Source organism: Triticum dicoccoides, chromosome 3A, assembly GCF_002162155.2.
Source record: "Triticum dicoccoides isolate Atlit2015 ecotype Zavitan chromosome 3A, WEW_v2.0, whole genome shotgun sequence".
NCBI classification, from domain to species: domain Eukaryota; kingdom Viridiplantae; phylum Streptophyta; class Magnoliopsida; order Poales; family Poaceae; genus Triticum; species Triticum dicoccoides.
The window spans coordinates 658428105-658435500 of NC_041384.1; the positions used below are offsets into that span (position 1 = coordinate 658428105).

The following is a 7396-nucleotide window of genomic DNA, read 5'->3' on the forward strand; positions in this document are numbered from 1 at the left end:
AGGCATGCCACTAGACAGAGAAATTGAGTTCCTGATTGAATTATTGCCCAGCACAGTGCCAATATCCAAGAGAGCATGTCGGATGCCCCCCTAATGATTTGAAGGAAACCAAGAAGCAGATCAAGGAGTTGTTGGAGAAAGAATATATTTTCCCAAGCTCATCACCTTGGGGAGCCCCAGTTCTTTTGGTAGAGAATAAGGACAAAACCTTGAGGATGGTTGTAGATTATTGTGCATTGAACGAGGTGACTATCAAGAACAAATATCCTCTGCATGTGATCAATGATTTGTTTGATCAACTAGTTGGAGACAGAGTATTCTCCAAGATCGATCTTCGATCAGGGTATCATCAGTTGAAGATTCATGAACAGGATATACCCAAAACAACTTTCACCATAAGGTATGGTTTATATGATTGTCATGTTATTTGGATTGACTAATGCTCCTACATATTTTATGAGAATGATGAACAAGGTATTTATGGAATATCAGGACAAGTTTGTCGTGATGTTCATCGATGACATATTGATATTCTCCAAGAGCGAGGAAGAACACAAGGAACACTTGTGTCTAGTTCTAGAGAAGCTCTGAGAACATCAGTTATACGCCAAGTTCAGAAAATATGATTTTTGGTTGAAGGAAGTCAGATTTCTCGGACATATTATTTCTGGAGAAGGAATAATAGTGGATCCTTCCAAGGTTGAAGTCGTCACAAAATGGAAACACCCACCTCAGTCAAGGGGATCCGTTGTTTTCTCAGACTTGCAGGATATTATTGAAGGTTTATCGAGAAATTCTCTAAGATTGCAAAGCCTATGACGGAGTTGTTGAAGAAAGAGACCAGGTATACTTGGACTGAGGAATGTGAAGTCGGTTTCCAGGAGTTGAAGAAACATTTGGTTACAACTCCAGTGCTGATTTTGCCGAACATCCGTAAGGATTTTCAGGTTTATTGTGACGCTTCTCGTCAAGGACTTGGAGGAGTGCTCATGCAACAAGGAAAAGTTGTAGCCTATGCATCCAGGCAGCTACGACCTCATGAGTTGAATTATGCCACACATGATTTGGAGTTAGTAGCCGTAGTGCATGCACTCAAGACCTGGAGACATTTCCTAATCGAAAATAGTTATGATGTTTACACGGATCATAAGAGCTTGAAGTATATTTTCACACAGAAGGAATTGAACCTCAGACAGAGGAGATGGCTAGAATTGATCAAGGACTATGACATGAGATTGCATTATCATCCAAGAAAGGCTAATGTTGTAGGAGATGCTTTGAGCCACAAGAGTTTTGTGGACACCCTTATAGAAGGATGATTACCCCAGGAGTTAGCCGACGACCTTAGAGATCTCCGGTTGGAGATAGTTCCAAGAGGATATGTTGCTACACTGGAGATTCAATCCTCATTGACCGAAAGAATCAGAGAAGCCCAGAAGACGGGCAAGGAAATTGCTAAGATAAAGGAAAGGATGAGTAAAGGAAAAGCTAAAGATTTTCGTGAGTATGGACACGGAACTATGTGGTTTGAGGATCGCATCTATGTGCCCAATGCCCCAGAGCTCAGGAAGTTAATACTTCAGGACGCCCATGATTCACCGTACTCGATACACACAAACAACATCAAGATGTATCTGGACTTGAAGGAAAGTTTCTGGTGAACAGATATGAAGAAGGATATTGCCGAGTATGTAGCAGTATGCGATGTTTTTTAGGGATAAAGGCGGAACATCAGAAGCCAGCATGGTTACTTCAGCCTTTACCAATATCCGAGTGGAAATGGGAAAAACTTGGGATGGGTTTTATCACATGATTACCCAGGACTCGTTCAGGTTATGATTCTATCTGGGTAGTGGTTGATCGCTTGACCAAGGTAGCTCACTTCATTCCTGTGAAGACCACATATACAAGTGCTAAGTTAGCCAAGATATACATGACCAGGATCGTATGTCTGCATTGAGTCCCAAGGAGTATCGTATCAGATAGAGGAACACAATTTACCTCAAAGTTTTGAAATCAGTTACACGAAACTTTGGGTACACGGCTGGAGTTAAGTACAACTTTTCATCCACAGACAGATAGATAGACCGAAGAGTCAGTGAGATTCTAGAGGACATGTTGAGAGCTTGTGTACTAGACTATGGAGCTAGCTGGGATGGTATTTTACCCTATGCAGAGTTCTCCTGCAACAACAGTTATCAGACTAGTTTGAAGATGGCCCCTTTCGAGGCTCTATACGAAAGGAGGTGCAGAACATCGTTGATGTGGGATTGTGTTGGAGACCGAAAACTTTTTGGTCCCGATCTTATCAGAGATTCCGAAGAGAAGGCAAGTTGACCCATGACAGACTCAAGATAGCTTAGTCTAGACAGAAGAGTTATGCCGATAGTAAACGCAAGGAGGTAACGTACGAAGTGGGAGACCGAGCATATCTCCGTGTGTCTCCACTTTGAGGAAGCAAGAGGTTTGGTGTTAAAGAAAGTTAGCACCCAGATTTATAGGCCCATACAAAATTCTTGAACGTAGAGGAGAAGTTGCATACAAGCTGGAATCATTTGAAGGATTGTCAGGAGTTCACGATGTCTTTCACGTTTCTCAGTTGAAAAAATACCATGCTGGGATGCCTAAGACAATTTATAGGTCGGTGTTGGAAATGCCCTTAACTAGCAAGATCAATATGACACATGGACCCGCGAGTAAGTGAAAGTAATGTGTGACCCCGCAGAATTGTCAGAAATAGAGAGCACGGGGTGCTAGTTTCATGGATTTTGAGGTTGGGGTTTGATTGGACTTTGAGTATGAATTTAAGGTTTATTTTAGATTTTTCTGTTTCAAGAACTCCGGCGAGCTGGCCAGCGGAACAAAACGTACCCTCCCGCATGATCTCAGCTGACTGACATTTAAGCAAAATCATACTCCCTCCGTTCCAAATTACTCGTCATGGAAATGGATGTATCTAAAACTAAAATACATCTAAATACATTCATACCTTCGACAAATAATTCGGAACAGAAGGAGTAGATATTAGTCTGCTTTTTGTTTACGGATATTAAACTTGTCGAGAAAACAGGAATCCTTGGGCTCTAACGTTTATATCCTTCAGCCCCACATAACACATACTACATTCGTGATTCGACAATACTTCTAGACATAGTCTCTACGTGAACAATTTCTGAATTAGTTTCTCCAATGACCTATACTACCAGGCATCCTCCTGCCGTTATGTATCATATAATTTCATCAGACAGACGAAAGAAACCCGGAATTTCTTCAGTAATAAAGTTAAAAAAACAGCTAGATGAAAATGCAGTGTGGCGATATGTCGATATGAGGTCAGCAGCGTGCCCGCACCAGCTTGCCGGTGGGCGGCGGGTCCATCCAGAGGGTGCAGCGCGGGTACACCCAGTACCTGTACGGCAGCCACCGCCCGAAGTTGAGCTGCGTGTGGAACTTCCCGACGAGCTTGAGTTTCACGGGCCCGCCCGCCACCGTCCCGTTCCGCCACGCAATGGCGTCCTCCCGCGACAGCGGCGCCTCGCTGACGACGAAGTCCACGGTCCGGAGCGCGTAGGTGCGGGGGTCCTCGAACAGCGGCGCCGGCAGCACCGTCGAAGTGCCGATCCTGTGGCCCTCGAAGTACAGGTCCAGCTGCATCTACCAGAGGACCATCTTCACCTTGGCGTTGGGGCTCGTGATGGCGGCCAGCACGGTGAGGTCCGCGTTGAGCGCGAGGCCGCGGGCCGGGCCGCCGGGGACGGTCAGCTCGTCCACGTACCCGGCGTTCAGGGACGCGTCGGTCACCCGGAGCTTCGGCGGCTGCGGGCGGTAGTAGAGGTACACGGTGAGCACGGCCACGCCGACCACCACCACCGCCAGCCAGAACAGGATGCAGCAGAGGGTGAAGCAGAAGGCCGGCAGCTGCCTGCGCTTCTTCCTGCCGTGGTCCGGCGAGAGGAAGCCCGGGGAGCCTGCCGGAGTCCTCCTCCCCGGCGTCCAGCGGGGACGTCCTGCCGGCGCCTGCGACGTCGACCCCTGGTGATCATGCTGCTGCTGCTGCTGCTGCGGGCTCCCGTTGCTCGGCACCGGCGCGCCCGCCTGGTAAGGCCCGCCGCCGTCGTCGTCTTGCTTGATCGTGGTGACGCGCTCGACCCTCGTGGTGTTGGTCCGGTAGCCGCCGTTGCCGGTCGGGCGCGCGCCCATCCGCGGCGCCTGGACCGGCCCCGGGATCCTCATCCTCTGCTCTCCCGGGACGCGCTCGTACCGGTACCGCGGCTCGTCGACCGCCACCGGCGGCAGCGGCTGTGGCGGCGGCCGGCCCCGCCTCTGCCACGGCGCCATGTAGTAGGGCCCGCGCCCGCCGCCGGGCGGCTGCGCCGGCGCCTCGGGCTCGTCGACCTCCTGGAGTTCGCCGTGGCTCGGCCCGCCGGGGAAGCGCTCGTCGCCAGGATGGTGATGCATGGACGCCTCGCTCGCGCCGGGCTGGCGGTAGGAGACGAACTCGTTGGGCCCACGCCTGGGGCGAGCCGCCATCGCCGCCCTGCTGCTCACGGCAGCATCGTCGCGCAGCGCGGCCGCCACCGCCGCCGCGGCCGCCGCCGCCTCCGCCTCCCTCTGCGCGCCCGCGCCGTGGTGTCGAGCCGAGCGCGGCGCGGCGCGGCCACGGCTCGGCGGCCGCTCGCCGCCCGCCTCCACCGGCCTCTTGCTCATGGGGCCGGCAACGGGCGAACCACCAGCTAGCAGCTAGCTACAGGCCTGGGAGCTGGAAGCGATCAGCAGCAATGGCCAATGGCTCAGCGCGACGTGGCACTGCAGAGTGGGGGCGGGCGGGGGGTTAAGTAACCGGGGCAAGCAACGTGGCCACGGCGCAGCACCGGCAGGCACGGACAGAGGCGCTCGGGAGAAGAGGAGGAGGACGGGGGGAGAATTTTGGAGGGAAAGGGGGCAAGGAAGGTATCGTTTCTCCTGTACTGTAGCCGTTGCGAGCAAGCAACTTAGCCATGGCAGCTAGGCGCAGGGCGACTGGCAGAGGGAATTTCCGGTTGCCGTGGCACCAGAGCTTTGCTTGCCGGTGGCTACTTGCCACCTCCAAGGACGATGCTCAAAAGCGCATGCAAAACCTGCTCGAAAGTGGTCTCTGTCGTGGGGTTTTCTGGGGCGGCACAGGTGCTCGAGCTCGACAAAAAACAATCTGATGGAAAGCACCGTGGGGAAAATTGGGCACGGGGAGCTGGGCTTTCTTTTGGTTTGTTTTCTCCGGCGAGCCTTCTTTCTGAACGTCTGAGTGATGTGATGACATTTTAAATGGGAGCGCTCGTGTTCAGGATCTCCGGTGCTCGCTGTGAAGAAGAGGACGATGGATGCCTGCGGCTCCAGGCCCACGCAAGGTATGGCCCGGAGATGAGATGCTAGGTCTTCCTTCCATCCCCACGACCGCGGATTCCCACCGCCGTGCACCGCGGCCACCGCGGGAACGAACGGTGTCTGCCACTGTTACGTTCAGACAGATCCAATGATCAGCGATGACGATAATTCACTTCATCCAAGCCTGCGGGGGCGGCGGCCTCCAAGCTGCCCCTCCCGCCCAGAGCTGAGGTGCCGGGCTCATCCAAGGGCACGGTGGCGGAGCCAATCCCGATCGAGGAGGCCGACGGACCTGAATGCTTTCGATGCGGGCGCACGGGCCATTTTCAGAGCTTTTGCACCTTCAAGCCTCTGTGCATGGTGTGCACCAAGGAGGGGCACACGTCTGCGCAGTGCCCGACCCGGGGCAAGCCTCTGCTCCTCCAAACCATGGGACACGCCATCTCCGGCGAGGGTTTCTTCTGCCTCCAGTACCCGGATGATTCGCGGGAGGAGCCGCAGATCCAGCTGGGGGCCAACGCGGCTGTGCTCTCCATGCCTTCTGGCGCGCTCACCCAAGAGATTCTACAAGTGGAGCTGCCACACCTCTTCGAGGGCGAATGGGACTGGCAGATCTCCGCAATGGAGGGAGGGGCGTTCTCGGTGGTCTTCCCAGATCCGGTGATGCTCCGGATGGCAACCAGGAGCGGCAAGCTGTTCCTCTCCCTCAACAACCTCATGGTGGACATCCGCGACGCGGTCCTCGAAGCCCCCAAAGGAATGGCGATGCCAGAGGTGTGGGTCAAGCTGGGAGGAATCCCTCCCAAGCACCGGCGTTCCGACCTGCTCTTGGCGGCCACCGTCATGCTTGGCCGTCCCCTGCTGGTGGATGAGGAGTCCCTCACTCGTCCGGGGCCAGTCCGTATGCGTTTCGCATGCCGCACCCCCCGCAAGCTGCGTGGTCTGGTCCAGATCTGGTTCAATGGCGAGGGCTTCAACATCACCATCGAGCCCGAACTTCCCCCGGAGCAACTCACAGCACCTGCCCTGCCTTCTCCACACCCGCCTTCTCCAACTGACCAAGACAGGGGTGGGGAGGGGCCCGACGGCAATCTGGGCGGCGACAAGGAGGCGGATGCAAGCATGGAGGATGATTCCATCGATACGACGGCTTGGGAGAAGCTGGGCATCTCTGACAAGGGCGGGGCGACAACCAGGGCGCCGATGCCTCCGATGGAGCCGCCGCTGACAGGGGGGTCCATGGAGCTGGACCTCCCAATCCCCAACCAGTATGGCTCCAACCTGGGCTCGGTCACGTCCCCCCCGGTGCGGGCGGTGGCGGAGCCTGGTGCGGGCCAGATGATGGAACCGCTGGGGGAGGCGCGCACTCCTATTGCGGTGTCCATGGAGTCGCAGCCGCTTGCCTCACGCTCTCCATCCCAAGGGGGGCGCAGCCCCAACAAGCTCGGGGCGGTGAAGCAGCTCAAGAAGGTGGCCGTGCGCAAGGTTAGCGCGGAGGCCGTTCGTGTGGCGGAGCTCCAGGGTGCGCCGGTGACCCCCCGGCAGGCGGTGATGGCGCTGGCTGTGCCCACCTCCGCTCCGACCGCGCTGGAGGCGGACAAGACGGTGCCTGTCCCGAAGGCCAAGCGTACCAAGACCGTCGTGGACGGGCAGGTAGCTCATGTGCGGGTTAGCGCGCGGGCTAAGGGCGCTAAAGGAAACATGCCTTCGCTCCAACGCGCCCAACTCCTCCAAGCACAGAAGAACCTGGAAACCTCAGGTAATCCATTGCCCCGTTTTTCGATTTTGGATTGTTTCTCGGACGAGCACCTAGGCGAGGTGTTGGTGGAGAGTGGAGTTGAACCAATCAGGGAGGGCGGGGTTAGCGAGCTAATCTCGCTGGTGCGCGCTAAGGAACTGGCTCAGGCGGCACTCGCAGCGGCGGCTGCTCAACACGCGGAGCATATGGCTGTCGAGGAGGATCCCTCGACGTCGCTAAGTCTCCGGCCCGAAGGGGAGACAGCAACAGGGGTTGCTGCTCCTCCCTCGCCTCGCT

The 7396-nt window shown here is 55.3% G+C and overlaps 1 pseudogene; it reads right to left on the bottom strand.

Annotated features, from left to right (window-relative positions):
• Positions 1–3113: 3113 nt before the first annotated feature.
• On the bottom strand, positions 3114–4530 carry LOC119272791 (annotated as a pseudogene).
• Between the last annotated feature and the right edge of the window lie 2866 nt (positions 4531–7396).